This window comes from Aphelocoma coerulescens, chromosome 2, assembly GCF_041296385.1.
Source record: "Aphelocoma coerulescens isolate FSJ_1873_10779 chromosome 2, UR_Acoe_1.0, whole genome shotgun sequence".
Taxonomy (NCBI): Eukaryota; Metazoa; Chordata; class Aves; order Passeriformes; family Corvidae; genus Aphelocoma; species Aphelocoma coerulescens.
In genome coordinates this window covers 99,595,696-99,611,560 of record NC_091015.1, presented here as the reverse complement: position 1 = coordinate 99,611,560, position 15,865 = coordinate 99,595,696, and the positions used below count along the sequence as shown (strand labels likewise).

General features: G+C 38.8%; 1 protein-coding gene across 3 annotated transcripts in view; it reads left to right on the top strand.

Moving 5' to 3' along the window:
* The window catches only part of GALNT1 (polypeptide N-acetylgalactosaminyltransferase 1), an 87,187-nt gene that overhangs the window by 12,814 nt on the left and 58,508 nt on the right, over positions 1-15,865 (top strand). For 2 of the 3 annotated variants that reach the window (XM_069004147.1, XM_069004150.1), the window contains exon 2: positions 12,756-12,930. The gene's annotated coding sequence lies outside the window, so the exon portion shown is untranslated. The remainder of the gene's footprint in view (positions 1-12,755; positions 12,931-15,865) is intronic. The other variant, XM_069004149.1, reaches the window with a different exon arrangement.

Genomic DNA, 15,865 nt, shown 5'->3' with positions numbered 1-15,865 from the left:
TTTTTTAGAAGAGCATAGTGGTAAAAGTTAAACCACTCTGCATTAATGAATGGTTGATCCTGTTTCTTCTCCCTGAAACAAAGTTTCCACAGTTTGCTTAGGAACTGTTTGGTCTGAATTTATGGAAAGAGTTAGTTTCATATTTTTTATTCTTAATGGGAATAGTTGAAAGCTGCTTGTAGAGAGGACAGTGAGCTGATAAAGTGGCTATTTTGTGTGACATCACCTGTTCCTCTGTTGGAAAACCAAAGAGGAGCACAGGAGAGCAGACTATAGACAAGGTGAGGAGAAGATTAATGTATTGTTCATGCATGTAAAGTATGTAAGCCGATGTAATTAGGAAGAGAGATAACCTAGGTTATTTGCTTTCTGAATTGCATGAGGAAAAGGAAGGAAAGAATCTGAATGTACTGTCTTTGTGCTAATATTTCCTGCACTAAAATTAAAGTGGATACCTTACTCTTACTGGGAAAATGGAGACTTCTTTCTTAACTGTGACAGCTACTTGCACAGAAGAGTGTAGGAGAATATTAATAAAGCAACTTTCTGCAGTTCAAAAATTTAATGAAGTAACTTTCAAATTCAGCTGTTGGATATTTAGTTATGACCTTGTTTCTTTGGTGGACATGTGTTCTACACTGTAGTGTCATAAACTATTAAGAAAGACTTCTTACATTGCAAATAAAAGTATAATATTCTCCACTTTTCTGAATGAATGCTACTAGCTGATATGATTTTAAAGACTTGACTGTTACTAAAGTGAAATGTTAATGTAAGAATGGACATATTTTTAACATTGTTGTCAGCTATACTTTCATTCCATTTTTTACCTGAATTATCTGCTTTTTATACACGTGATATATAGTATTATAACAACTTTCTTGGCATAAACCAGTGTAATCATGAAAAGAGTTGGTTACTTCATGCCTTGAAATTAATAAATCCTAAGAAAAAGTATAGGTTATCTTAGGATATAGTGTAACTATTTTTTCATCTGTTGGTATCTGAATTATATGTTTATGTTGATCTTTCTGACAGGGATTGCACTGCACATTAGCAAAAAAATTCCGAATTGCACATAATACAAAACATTCTGCTACACTCAAATTTCCTGTCATTCTGGTGATGTTCATGAGTCACTGACATACTTTTCAAAGCATTATAAGTAAATCAGTGGGTCACGATATTGAAATACTGTACTGTTGGCTCCTCAGCTTGGAATTATTTCAGTAAGTATGTAGCTTGAAAACAGTCAAAGGCTAGGCCTCTGCTTTAAAAAAATTGCCCAAAGTCTGATAATGAGACATTGCTTTGTGGAAAAACGATTGCAGAAGTAGATTACCTCAAAGAGCAAATATTTGAGATTGAGGAGAATTGAGATTGGATGGTGTGAGTGATGCTACCAAGCATCTTTTAGCAGATAAAAGTAGTTTGCATTGTGTCAGAATTAGAGGCTTTGGCAAGTGTTTGTTGTGAGCTCAAAATAAAGGCAGACAGGTACTGGGCAACATAAAACCTGTAGGAAAAGGAAACAGAAAAGTTGGCAAGAGAGAATAAAATGTAAATGTGTTGCTCTAGAAGATCACAAAAATATTAAAATGTCTAAATAGTATTTCCCTATTTCTTTTGTCAAATAGTGATGTTACAGAGGTAATAGCAAGGTAATTAGTAAAAGAGATGGCGAATCCGGAACTGTTAAGAAAATGTGGAAGTGTTGACTAGGGACAATTTACCTGTTGGCAAATAAAAGTTTTGACTAGCATGGTTTGCCTGTCTAGCCAATTTCAGACCTTCTTTCTTCCTGCCCCTCTTGAATGGCAAGGGTAAAATTTGCTCTTGACATAGGATTTAGTTTGCGGGAAAGTGCCAGTGGGATCTTTGCAAGATCTGGGATGGGTTTATATGCCCCAGTAAAATATAGAATAGGCACATCCTCTACTTTCATTTACAGCATAGGGCACAACAATATAGTCCTGGGGTGTGTTGGAATAGTGGTTGGGGGGTGGGAAAGACAGTTTATGTATTTGGATAAGACATGATGTCTCCTGAGCAAAAAGTTACTGGTATTCCAAACCATGGACCATATATAAGAAGTTAGATGTACATGTTCTTTAAATACTTGTAATTTTCTTTTACATTCATGTGCTGAAGATAACACTGAATTGTAAGTCTTTTACAAACTTTTTTTGCCATATTCGTTCTTGATGAATAAGCAGAATGTCATTACGGTTTGGAAAATCAAATTTAATTTCCCATTCAGTTTGTAATTTTCCCATTAATATGGAAGGTTGATAAGGCTTTTGCTGAAAGGATCATATTTAAGTAATCATATTTTTATTTAGAGTTTATTTAGAACTTGCTTTCTGGAAGTGTGCAACACTTTTTGCTACAAATCTAAGAGCAATGCTGACAAATCACTGGTTTGAGCATTCTTGGTCTGTACAACACTTCAGCTTGCAAAGCAAAAATACCCATTCTCAGCACTTGCTATTCTTTTGAAGCTGATGAAGTACTTGAGCTACTACTTCTAAGTTGGTTCTTCTTAATTTTATATCAAAGTATTTTGAACCTAAACGTTCATCTATCATCATGGAAATCCAGCTCAGGTATTTTGACAAATGGATGGTTTTCTGTTTTGGTGGGAGCCTCACAGGGAGGAAGTTGCAAGCCTGAGGTTTTCAGTTGCAGGGGAAGGTTTTAGAAATGCTGTTTGATCTGGCACTGCTTTCTCTAGTTTAGTTACTAGCGATGAGCTGAATTTGAGTCTTTAAAAAGCATAGTACATATAGCATATGTATATCTTTAAATAGCATATACAAAAAAGACAATTGATCCTTTCCACCTGAGCCAATGTTAAGGAGTCATTTGCAAAGCATATAACTTTGTCAAACAGTTGAGCTTAGAGCTGAATGAGTTGGGAGGCTTTGTTTTGGCCTGTCATGAGGTGGGCAGAAGTGTTGAGAGCTCCCTGCTTACTTTGCTGCATGACAAGTTAAACATTTTGGGGTAAGTGGTTTAAGACAGTATAGTACTTCCAAGGATTTTTCCCATGTGTCTAAAGGGATAAAAATAATTCAGTGTTGACTGAACAAAAGTAGTACAATATTTTTTTTATTGCGTTTCATTTAACTGTATTTTTAAAAGGTGCCTTCTTTAATTTTGATGCTTCCTGAAATGTTCTATAGCATAGCAGCCCCCACTTATCAAATAAAAAGTTCAGATTTTACTCTTCTGTAAGCCATAGTTCTCAATATCCTGGCCTTCCTTTCAGCATAGCAGGTGCCTAGCCTACTTGTTACACTATTTTATCTTTAGTAATTTTAGTTTTAGGGGCTGATTAGAAACTTAAACAGCTGCCTGGCTTTTGTTGTACACTAGGATGAGCTTCTATACAGAAGATTCCTGTTTCATCTCTTTCTGGAATATTCAAGCAAGAATTATTCCTCAACCCTGAATCAGTCAGGTGTTTAGGGAAACAACTCATGTCTTGCCAGTTATTGAAAATACTTAATGGTCAAATTCATATCTGAATAACTGATGGAGATTTCCAGTAGTGAAAGTTTCTCAGGCCCTGAAGCATTCTGCCAAGTATCAGATTAATAATCCTTTCCTTACAATATTATGATGTAATTAACAATGTTTGCAGCCCAGCTGCTAAAGAGCTGCTTAAATTGAAGTGGAAAACTCATACAGAATAACTGAAAAACACTGCAGAATTGGAGAAAATAGAAGATACAATTGCCACATAATAGCCACGTTGAGATTTAGTGTAAGAACAGTGGCAACTCTTAAATTTTAAGAGCTAGGTTTTTAGCTTCATGAGTCTACCCGTGCTGCTGAAGTAAAGTCTTTTCCTGGCCATTCTTTCCCTTGCTTAGGCAATTATTGTGAAATAGATTGCAGAAATTTCTCGATTGCAGTATATTTCTGTGTTGAATTAGCTCTACTCTGTACTCAACTGTGATGTTGTCAGAAAGGAGTGTGGGGATACAGCAAATGCTTAGGGACTAGGGGATGTTATTGTGCAGTCCTTGAGCTGCAGTGCTGATTTTCAGCATTCTTGACTTCTTTTTTTTCCACTTGTTTTAAGCATGGTGTATATGTAAACTGCATACCTTATTTCCTGCATCCTGAGGTATCTTTTGGCTTTGTGCTTGTAAAAAGAAAGATGCTGCAAACAGCTGACTGACTCAGCAATTAGTAAATTAAGTGAAATGGGATATTTCTAGGAAGAAACCTGAAGGTTTGCAGCATGATTTGGGAAACTGTGGGCAGGATTGCTGCATTGCCAAGGGCTGCATTAAAACAGCAGTGCTTTTTTTAGAAAAGCTAATTCATTGGGTTATTGTCGCAGTTTCCTCATCCTTGTTTTGACGGTGTTAATAGCTCAGGATTCTGTTTCAACAACCTGAAAGTAGTTACTGACTTTACAAAAAAGGGACAAGAAAAAAATTAGGATCTGTATTACTAACTGAATCCATTGTTTTGGAAACTTGATAACGTAATGTTTCCTGTGTTCCTCCATGGTAAACAAAACTTCCTGAATTAGGGACCATTATCTCACCTGAAACCAGGAAAAGTTTGCCTGCTTTATTTTACTTAGAAGAATGGAATATTTTGTTGCTGTTGTTGTTTAAAGTGATCTTCCTACTCTTGCAAGTGAGAAATGATAGTCATTTGTCAGCTCAGCCAAATTTCAGATACTGTTGCAAGCAGCAGAGCTTTGCCTGGAGGCAGATGCATATATCCGAAACTAGAATTTCTGTGGGAGGGTTAGTATTTGTGCATGAAGACATATGCTCAGCCAAGCAGTTTGTTGGTTTGGGTATATTTTCTCCTGCTGACACTGACAGACAGTCTTACTGAAGAGCTTTAAATCTGGCAGAAGGCAGGAAACCATTCCCTCCTCACTATTTATTTCCCTCACCACAAAATTTTGTTTTTAAATAGAGCATTAATATTTTTAAAGAATTGAGTCCCCAGGCCAGACTTTTTTTTTTTTTTTTTCCCCCTGGGGAGGTTCTATGTATTAGCTCTGTGCCCTAGGGTAACTTTTTTCTGAAGGTTTACTTTCGTGTACTGTGAACTTAACTGTTCCCTGAGTTAAAGTCCTCCTAATAGCCAATGTGTTATTTTGGACTTTGGAGTTATGATGTGCTTGTTCACCTCTTAAACTGCTGTCTCTAATAAGATTTCCATTACTTACTGGGGGCTAATGTTTTAATGTGTGATAATATAAGATTTAGTAAAAGCTTGTGGACAAGAATACAATTTTCTCATTTTCCTCTTTGATTAACAAGTGCTAATTACATAGTGCAAGAGACTACTTCCTGTTTGATTTGTGAGGGTTTTTATCATTTCATTTAGTTCCTAAGTCAGTAAATATATAAACAGCCTTTTTTAGCTCTGTATACAGCCACAAATGCTTTAGTTTAGAACTCTAATATTTATATTTCTTTTGTGATGAGGCTACAGAGCTGAATAGACAGTAGTCTGTCTCATGCCAGAGTGCTGCAAGAAATGATTTCTCAGTGTCTAAAGAGACATAATTGGATGTGTGGAGCGGTGGTTTTACTTGGGGGATTTTCTACCACTTAGGACTTTGTTTGTTATCTTTGTGAGAAAATATTAATATCATTGAGGTCCTTTGTAAATGTTGAGAAGCATTGTGTAAATGTGACATTTGCTTTTACAAATTTACTGGTTGATTTATTTCAAGTACTGCCTCTTGTGAATGGCAAGTCTTAGGATCTTGCTTAGTTACCTCCCCCTCCCATTTTTCTCACTCTAAGTAATGTGCTATCATTCCTGCTATAATACTCCATGTGTGTGAGCTCAAAAAATCTAAGCCTTTGACTAGAAAAATTCTGTAGTTCCCTTTCTCTGCATATAGGATGGAGTTGCTGTAACTTTACTATCCCACAGTTGTTAACACTTGCAAACTGATTTCTTGGCCCATGGAAGGCTGAGGTCGTGGTCTTTTAAGCAATATTAAAGCAGTATATCTGAATGTCTGTAATTTTGCATCCCTCTGATCATCTCTGAGGTAATGGGAGGTACTTGTAATTATTTCACTCTGTAGTTCCATTAGTAATTATCAGTGGAAATGAATAAAATGGGTATGGGAATAACTCATGTACATTTTTTTCCCCTAAACTCTGTTCTCCCATGCCATCCATACCTGTAAGATTTACTGCTATCTGGGTGTTTTGCATCAGATCAGTGAAAGGGAGGTTACAGATTATTCATTTGAATATTATACCTAGAAGAAAGCCAGCAGCTCTGCTGAAGCCCTCTGCATGCTGTTGAAGAAAGCATTGATCATAGGGCATGCAATTTTACAGAATGTAAAATTTATGAGGGCAGCTGTCATTGATTTTATTGTAGCTATGTATTTAGCTGTTTTGTATTCATTATTAAATAGGATAGGTTTTTACTCAGTAGGTCTGGAAACTTTTAGTCTTTTCTTATGGGTTAGGGAAGACTAGAAAATGTTAAAGCACCATCTTTCTCAGCTGAAGGGACCCTCATTGGTACGTTTGCCAGCATTAATATTATGTACACTTTTTCTAGCAAAGCACAGTACTCTGAAAATGGAAACTGAGCCACATTTATAAAAACCAAGTGAAGAAATTCACTTTGTGTACATGACTATGCACATGCACACACATATGTAGGTATCTGGGGTTACTACTGGTTTGTACCGTGGAGGGGCTGATGATTCTGCCTGTTTGCTGCTGCTCGGTCTAGGGCTGTTGCCATACTTGTGTTTTTTGAGGAAGATGACTACTTGATCTGATAGAGTAAGTGACAACCTTCTGATGTCTCCTGGGCTTCATGTGACTTGTGGTGAAGAGTTGCCGGTGAGGTCCAAAGTCACTGCTCTTTACACAGCAAATGTGTTGTCTGTAGTGTCAGGTATGTGCATCTGCTGCTGGTCCCACCTGAACTCATCCAAGCAAGGGGTGAAAGGACAAGACTGGAGTTGAAATTGGATAGGAAGTTGGAGTTTTTAAAGCAAAGTACAGCTCAGTCTTTATGTTTTCATAGCCTATTACAATAGAAGCATTACTGGCAGACGACACTACCCACTCTTTATAAACAAACAATGCAAACAAAAAACTTTAGTTGACGCAAAAATTAATTTTTTTTGGCTTCTGGGTTCCTTCATAGTGAATGTTTGTCAGTTGAGGGAGCTGAGAGGTGTCTAATGCATTTTGCACTGTGGCTCACATCCTCCACACACACCAGCGCTGGTTGCTTTGCATACTTGTGAAACAATGAGGGTAGTGTTTCCTGGTGGCTGAAGAGAAGGTGCAGAGGGTGTCTGCCAGCTCACAGCAGTCAACACACAACTCTTTGTTGATAGTCCCACTGGAGATGAGCATGCCTGGATTGATGCTCTGTGCTCCTACTTAAGGCTGATGTAAGTTAATGCTATCAAAATAAACTAGTTTTGCTGATTGCCTTACTAATGTTTTTGAGTCATAATAGTTAAGAAAGATTTCTGTCATCTTTACAAACCTGCAGTGCTTCTCCTTATTTTTTGTCTTTCTGGAGAGCAGTTGTGAGGTTATGAAAGATAGCTTTTTTTTTTTTTTTTTTTTTTTTTTGAGTTGAACAATTCTGTGTAGGTAGCTTGAATTAGGAAAAGCCATTTCTTACAGTCCAAAGAGATTTAGTAGTGATGCTGAATATGACAGTAGACACTTCACTGGTGAGAGCAGTAGACTGTCTTGTATTTTTTATTTTTTCCTGGTGCTTTCTAGCCATGTAGTACTCTCAAGTAACATGAAAATGAGCTTTTCAGTAGTCTTGATTTGGGGGTACAGGTTGGGGTGCACTTCTAAAAATCATATTTACTTCAAAATACCTTTATGGGTTCAATCACTCTTGGTCTCTTTCATACACTGCTTGTGTTGCTTTGGGTCCCTGTCCCCATGGGCAGCAGGAGGCCTGTAAGAGGAAGGTGCTCCTGCATTGTTTGCATGGCTGTGTGTGCCAGAGTCATTGCTTGGTTGGTGAACAACCTGTCAGTGAAGGCCAAGAAAAGTAATGACATATGCTTTAGATGTCAGTCTGATCAAAGCAAGTCTTACCTTGACAGATTTTTTCCTAAGTTTTGGGGAGATGATATGATAGCAGTGTGTACTTAACAGCTGTTAAACATAATACCTCTCCTTATGGTTTTGCTGATTCTATTATAAATGATGCCTATAAATCATTTTTTTTCTGACAAGTTGCATGCAGGGAAAAAAAAAATCTTTGGATTGTCTCCATTAAGAAAGATTGATTCAAATGATTTTTTTTTCCCTTGCTGCCTTTCTCTATAAGATAAAACCATGGAGACTTATGGAACCAAACTGTGGTTGTTTTGCTGTACACTCTGCATTTTTTATGTATTTTGGTCACTTCAAGAAAACAGGAAGATCATGTGGTTTTCACAGTGTTACAAATTTGTTTTCTCCAGAGTTTAATGGCAGCCTAATAATTTAATGCTTTTCTGTTCAGTCTCTTGCACTGATATTTCTGACCTTGTGCAGGGTCATACTGAGCTGGTAGAAAAGTAATTTGATGCAATGGAGTCGGCTTCATACTTTAGGGCATGATTTTGTGTGTGTGGGGAGGTGTTTCACTGAATACAAAAGAAATTGACTGCACAGACTAGAAAGGTAATGTGTGACTAAAAAGTCATACAATCAATCTGTGTTATATTTAGGAAGAGGTGAAAGTGGTAAGTGGGGTGTGACAAGTTGGGATAGATATTTCATTGGGCATAGATAGCTCTGCATGATTCTTGCTGGTTTTAATATTAAGTGTATCAGAAGGAAGTTCTCTGCATAATACAAATGCAAATATTGAGACTATTCAGTATAGAGAATAAGAACTTGCTTGAAAATGAGACAGTTGGATTTTGCAATCTACAAACACTGTGGCTGTGAATCTGGTCAGCATATTGGAGTGACTGACTAAAATTTGTTTAGGTTTAAATAAGTTTCAAATAATCCTTTCTTAATTTTTAAGTGGTTTGGCTGCGATAGAATTAGTTTTCTTCTTAGTAGCTGGTACAGAGCTGTGTTTTGGATTCAGTATGAGAATGATGTTGATAACATGCTGATGTTTTAGTTGTTGCTAAGTAGGACTTACTCCAAGTCAAGGAATTTTTAGTGCCTCATGCTCTTGACAGTGGGGGCGTGTGCAAAAAGCAGGGAGGGAGCATGGCCAGGACAGCTGACCCAAACTGACCAAAGGGATGTTCCATACCATAGGACATCGTGCCCAGTATATAAGCAGGAGGTGGAGGGATGGGGAATTGGCCTGGGGTACAAATACAGGTTGTGTGGGGAGTGGTTTTGTTGATGGATGAGAAGCTCAACATGACCCAGCACTGTGCACTCACAGCCCAGAGAGCCAAACATGTCCTGGGCTGCATCCAAAGCAGTGTGGCCAGCAGGGAGAGGGAGGGGATTCTGCCCCTCTCCTCCGGTGAGACCCCACTGGAGCTCTGCATCCAGCTCTGGGGTCCCCAGCAAGGAAAAAGTGCACCTGCTGGAGTGAGTCCAGAGGAGGGACACCAAGGTGGTCAGAAGGCTGGAGCACGTCTCCTGTGCAGACTGGCTGAGACATTTGGGGCTGTTCCACCTGGATAAGAGAGGGCTCTAGGGAGACCTTAGACCTTCCAGTACCTAAAGGGAGCAGCTAAAAGAGAGCTGGGGAGGGACTTTTTACAAGGACAGATAATTACAGGACAACAGGTAATGGCTTTAAACTGAAAGAGGTTAGATACAGATTAGATGTGAAAGGAACTTCACTGTGGGGGTGGTGAGGCACTAGAACAGGTTGTCCAGAGAAGTTATAGATACCCAGTCCCTGGAAGTATTCAATGCCAGATTGGATGGGGCTTTCAGTAACCTATTCTGGTGGAAGGTGTCCCTGCCCACAGTGCGGGGTTGGAACTGGATGGTCTTTCAGGTTGCTTCCAATCCAAACCATTCTATGATTCTGTGAAGATCAGAAATGCATAATCAAGCCAGTGTAACATCCTCTATAACAGGAAGCTTGCGGACTGGAGAAAGCCGCATGTGATATGGTTACAACGCAAACTAAGGAAATACGGCCCAGATAAAAAAAGCTATTTTAGGATGTGTGTAAACTCATTAGGTTAACAGTAGGCAGAGGTTTTTTCAGTAGCTCTCTTTCAGCAAGGAAAGCATATTGTATGGGATTTTGTATGGTTCTTTCAGCTAACTGTTCTTGTTCATACTGGCTAATTAGCATATGGTTATGAAATCTAAAGACAAAATGTGTTTGGGAATAAATGCACTTACACGAAAGTGGGATGGCAATTCAGAAAAGCTTTAAATGTTGGAAAGGTGGCCTGGGAGAATAGGATTTGATTTAGAAGAATAAGTGAAATGCTTTATATTTAGGTCAAAATAATGTAAAGTATGGAGGACATCTGTTAAGTTCCTCCTGCCACCCCATTCCTCACCATGGATTATAAAATGAAAGCCAGCACTGCAGTACTGTTGACAAAGGAGAGGTGTGTGTACGTTTTGGCATGACTAATTGGTAGTATAAACTGGAGGGTGAGGAATTCAACCTTGTGCTCTGTTCTATATTGTGAAATTCAAGTATTGTATCTGTTTTGGCCATTTTACTTCAAGAAAGATGTAGGCACACTTAAGTTGCCTCAGGACTGTAATGACTGATGATTTGGAAAAGCTGCTATGTGCAGAAGGAATAATTGAATTGGCATTTCTGTAACCCAAAGAAAAGATCAAGGGAAATAATAAGCTTTTAAGTGTGTGGAAGCTCACTACAAGTAAGTGAACAGCTGCCCTTGGTAGCTGTGTCTTGCTTACTAGTGGCAATGTGGGCCATAGCCTGTGTGTCCTCCTCTCACTGTTTACTTTTTGGGGTTGTGTTTTATAAGGACTATTTCTAGTCAGTGTCTGGACAGCACTGAACAAAGAGCCTGAATCTTAGGATCCTTTGAAGAAATATATAAATTAACAAAATCACTGTAGTAAGGATCTTCATGTAACCAGACAGATGTATAGAAAGATACTTCAGTTTAAACTTTAGAGCAGATAGAAGAAAATTTGCTCCCAGACTTGCCAGCCACTTGGCCAGTAACAGACCAATTTCCCCATCGGTAAAAAAGGATCGTGTTCTCCTCCTCTGTAAGCACCTGAGTTTTAGTGAAGAAAAGTGCTACACAAAAGGCTAATTTAACACAAGCAACACTCTTTTTTTGTGTGTGTGTGTAGTGCATGTTACAGTGCACTGTGTAGAGCCTAGTCAGATATATCATGGAAATCTGTTTAACCTCTTGAAGGCAAAAGCTAATTTGCTTTGATAAAGGAGGTTGGGTCTCTTCAGAATTATGTCATGAGCTCTTATGTTAACATGTTCAGAAAGGAAACAAACATGTTTATGTTAGGTTTCCTGCTGGATATTTTTCTGGCTCTTTGAAACCTCCCTGTTTTTTTTTCAGATTTGGTAAAAATTGGTATAATTTCTAGGAGATCTTTAGCCAGTTCTTTTAATAATCAGCCTTTAAGCCAAGACATTTTGGCCTTCTACTTTGGTATGCAAAAGATGGGAAACTGCCAAGTATTATGCTTATTTCACCTGCTTCAGTATAGGGGTAATAATTAATGATTAAGCAGTTGACAAACACCTTTTCTATCACTGCCAATCTTAGCCTTCCTTACCACATACTTCCTTCATGCTGTCATCTTACCAGAGTATCAGCATCTTTTCTTTTTTTTCTCCCTTGTGCAAAGGTGTTCGTCGGGACACATATGGGTGGTATAGAGGTAACAGTTTAAACAGAGCAAGAAACTTGAGTAACTTTGTAGGTTCAGATATAATGTGGCAAGTGCAAGATACAAGCTTGAGTAATATATGGCAAATATTACCTAAGTGTAGACAAATTACAATTGCATTAAAAATTGAACAAAACTCTCTTGAATGTTAAGACACATTCTTTACTTTTCAGCTGCTTAGAATTTCCTTCAGACATTGCTGTATTAACTGGGCAAAGGCAGAGATTTGAAGGAATTCATTCAATATTGCTAAAGTTTTAACGGGTAAGACTTGGAAAGGCTCAGGCATCATCTTTCAGGTGTCACATTTTTTCTAGAAGTGAAAAAACTTCGCTTCTTAAGCGTCAAGTCTGTGTTACTGTAATAACACCTTTTTTTTTACAAAAGCTGTCATTATAAATGCTAATGTTTAACTTGTGGGCGAGAGATGAAAGAATGTAAAAACCCCTACATCTATAAACTAGAATATGTATAGGAAGATTTAGTCCAAAAGAGTGATCATCTGGGGAGTTGCTCATGTGAATGTGTGCTGTTTTTTGAGGAGGCTGTTTTCTTGCCTTACTGAGAACAATTCATAGTTTGTTGTGCTAAGTATTCATGATTGGATAGAGGACGACATATATAGAACTCAAAAATAGATAACAGCTTATTTGGGAGGACAGGCAGTCCTCCCACTTAAATCATATCATCTGGAAGGCTAAAAAATGTTGATGACTTGTTCCACCTCTCCACTCTACCCTGCATATGTTGTTTTCCTCACAAGCTCAGTTCACTGCCTTCTTTTAGAAACAATCTTTGACTCCTTCTCCCTTGCATGGGATTTTAGATTTTGAAATCTTAAATGGGAAACTTTCCTCCCCTTCCACCTCAAGCTCTGCCAGTACTGAGCTAGGAACTTATCTGAATTTGTTTTTCTTCTAGGGCAGCCTTAAGACCTTGCTGGTGGAAGACCTCTTTTGCTTCTCCGTTCATGTCGGAATGGCCTAGGCCAGTCTGTTGCTCTATGGTTCCTGCCACAGGTGCTCTACAGCAATGTGTCGGGACTTTGCCAGCAGTGCTAGTGGGCCATCCCGATGGCTGTAAACCTGCAGAGGAGGTGAGTACAGAATGCGTTCCAGGAATTTTTGATGCTTTGGTCAGGTCTGGCAGCTTTGGGTGTGTGCCAGAGCAAAGGGAGCACTCAGTGACTGCCTGTGTGCCACTGCTTTGTCACTGCATTGCACTAGGTTTGCGTGGCAAGGTTTTGCTGGTGAGTTAGAGGCGTCTTCTCTGAGAAGCTGCTAGAAACTTCCCCTGTGCCCAGTGGAAGCAATGCCAGCCATCTCCCAGAGGGACCTGCCACTGGCCAAGGCTGAGCCCATCACTTAGTGGTAGAGCATCTGGGGTACTGTACAGGAAACCCATGCTAGAGCAGTCTGTTCCTGAAGGACTGCACCCTATGGCAGGGACCCACACTGGAGCAGTTCATGAAGAACTGCAGCTTATGGGAAGGCCTCAAGTTGGAGAAGTTTGTCAAGGGCTGTTTCCTGTGGGAGCAGGGGAGAAGTGTGAGTAATCCTCCCTCTGTGAAGGAAGGAGAGGCAGAGCCGGGATGTGATGAGCTGACTGTAACCCCCATTCCCTGTTCCCCTGTGCTGCTGGGGGGAGGAGAAGGTAGAGAAAACTGGGAGTGAAGTTGAGCCCAGGAAGACGGGAGGGGTGGGAGGAAAGTTTTTTAAAATTTGTTTTTATTTCTCATCCTACTCTGATTTGATTGGTAATGAATTGATTTCCCCATCATGAGGCTGTTTTGCCTGTGGTGGTCCCTGGTGAGAGGTTTCTCCCTGCCCTTATCTTGACCCACAAACCCTTTGTTATATTTTCTCTCCCCTGTCCAGCTGAGGAGGGGAGGAACAGTGACTTTGGTGGGCACCTGGCATCCAGCCAGGGTCAATGCTCCACATGTGTATTCCATATTTTACTGTTCCTTCAGCATCCTGTTGGACCAGTTCAGTTTTCTGCAGCTATTGAACAAGTGTCCATAAGAAACCCTTTAGATATTAGCACAGACCTAATTAAACTGTTACTGTGGTTGTCTCTGAGTATTGGGAAGTATAGTATCCAAGTGGATAAAGGACCTCATTATTGGTTTTCCTAATTTTGCCTTTACCTTCTCAGTATATCTTGAAAAGAGTTATCTAGTCCAGTGAGCTGGAATTCAGATCAACTTTCCATCCCGATGACCTAAGAAAGCCTGAGTTTTGTTTTCTGTGTTTCTACAACAAACACAGTACCCTTAAAGCATCCTTGGCAGACCAAAGATTTATTAAACTACCACTGTGTAGTCACTGGCTGTGCAGTGAGGTGTTTAACAACTGAGTACTCATGAAGCCTCCTCTGTGTGTGCATCTCCCACGCTTTTTTAAAGCTTGATTGAAGCAAGATGGAGAACCAAAGTTTATTGGGATGGACAGGCAAAGATGTGGGATGACAAGTCCATTTCCTTTGGCAGAAAAGTTTAACCAGTGCAGTTGTATTTAGTATGTTAAATGCTGTCCTGCACTTGGAATCATCGGTATTGACATTTTGTGCTAGTTTTTCATCCTGATTTTTTTCTTTCCTGGAACTTGTTAGCAGTTTTCATAGATTTCTTTTCACAGGCTGAGTTCTGAAGGACTCTTTGGGCCCAATTCTGAAGTTCAGGTTCAGCAGGGTAAAGTGGGAAAAGCCTGTTTCATGTTTGAGTAGGTCCTTTTCCAGTCAATTTGAAAAGATCTAACTTGTACTCTTAAATTCAGTGCTTAAAAGGTATAAATGGAACATGTATCAGTTTAGAGGAGAGGAAAAATTATATCCAAAATTACTACCTAATATGCTTTAGTAGTAGAGGCTACTAAGAAAAAAATCTAGGGTAAAAAAAGGTAGAGCAAATTTTTTGCTTCTGGGTTTACTTCTTTTGGCTGCTCAAGTGGTATCTTCACTGATATTTCTTTCATGGTAGCCCAATCACCTCTTCTGTGGTTTTTGACTCTAATGTTGAGTTTAATGAGATAACAGATTTGAGTAGAAATAACTTCTGTTGGGGTGATTGGTCTGGGTCTGCACTGAGGGACTGATGTGGCTGAATAAACACAATTGTTCTTGGTTATTTTTCAGTTGTGTCAGTTCTCTGGTTAAGTTTGTTCCTTTCTGTGTAGATTTTTGCTGGCAGAGCAGAAGGCTGGCATGTTGGAGTAGCAGCTACTTACACAGTAATAGTGTGTTGATAAGTCTTTAACCGTGGTCTGGCTTCTCAGACATGTCTACTCTCTCTTCTTGTAAGGATTCTAATGCTTTCAGAGAACATGAAAATCTTTCAGAAAAGGTACTGAGAAGTAATTTTAAATGTCTTAGAGCACAGAATTTTAAAAGATGTTTTAAAAAGTGTCTGATCTCTCATCTGATTTAATTTAAATTTTAACAGTGATTTTTATTTCTCAAATTCCATGATTTTCAATTAATATATAGCTGAATTTCCAAAACAGTTCCATCATATTCCTTTCTTTAATGTTTTCTGACAGACTGACCTTTTTTATGGTGAGTCTGTCTCTTGGCTTCTAGTCAGGAATTAATTTTGAATTGTAAAAAAGCTCAAGTTGCTACAAGCTTTATACTTTCAAAAATCATGTGTCAAATTAAATACACTAGCTGTTTTTTTCATGAAGTGCCTGACAGTTTCTGGGAAAACAAAATGGCAAAGTAGTAAGCACCAAAGTATTTGAGGAAATGTAAGTAATTTAGTGAAGTCTGATGCATACCTGCCATACCAAATGTTCTGCTGATTGTTTTCTCTATGCAACTGTGCAGAAAATTGTTATCGTCACACTTATAGGTAACTGGGGAAACAAGTGAACTCTTCCACAAAATAATCTTTCTGCCTCAAATTGCCTATCACACTCTTCTGATTTCTCTGGACTGCTGTACAGCACAACAAATAAATTCTAAATTTTATTTTCTTTTTTACCTTACTGATGCATTTCCTATATCTTGCTATGGCTATTTTATTTAAATTT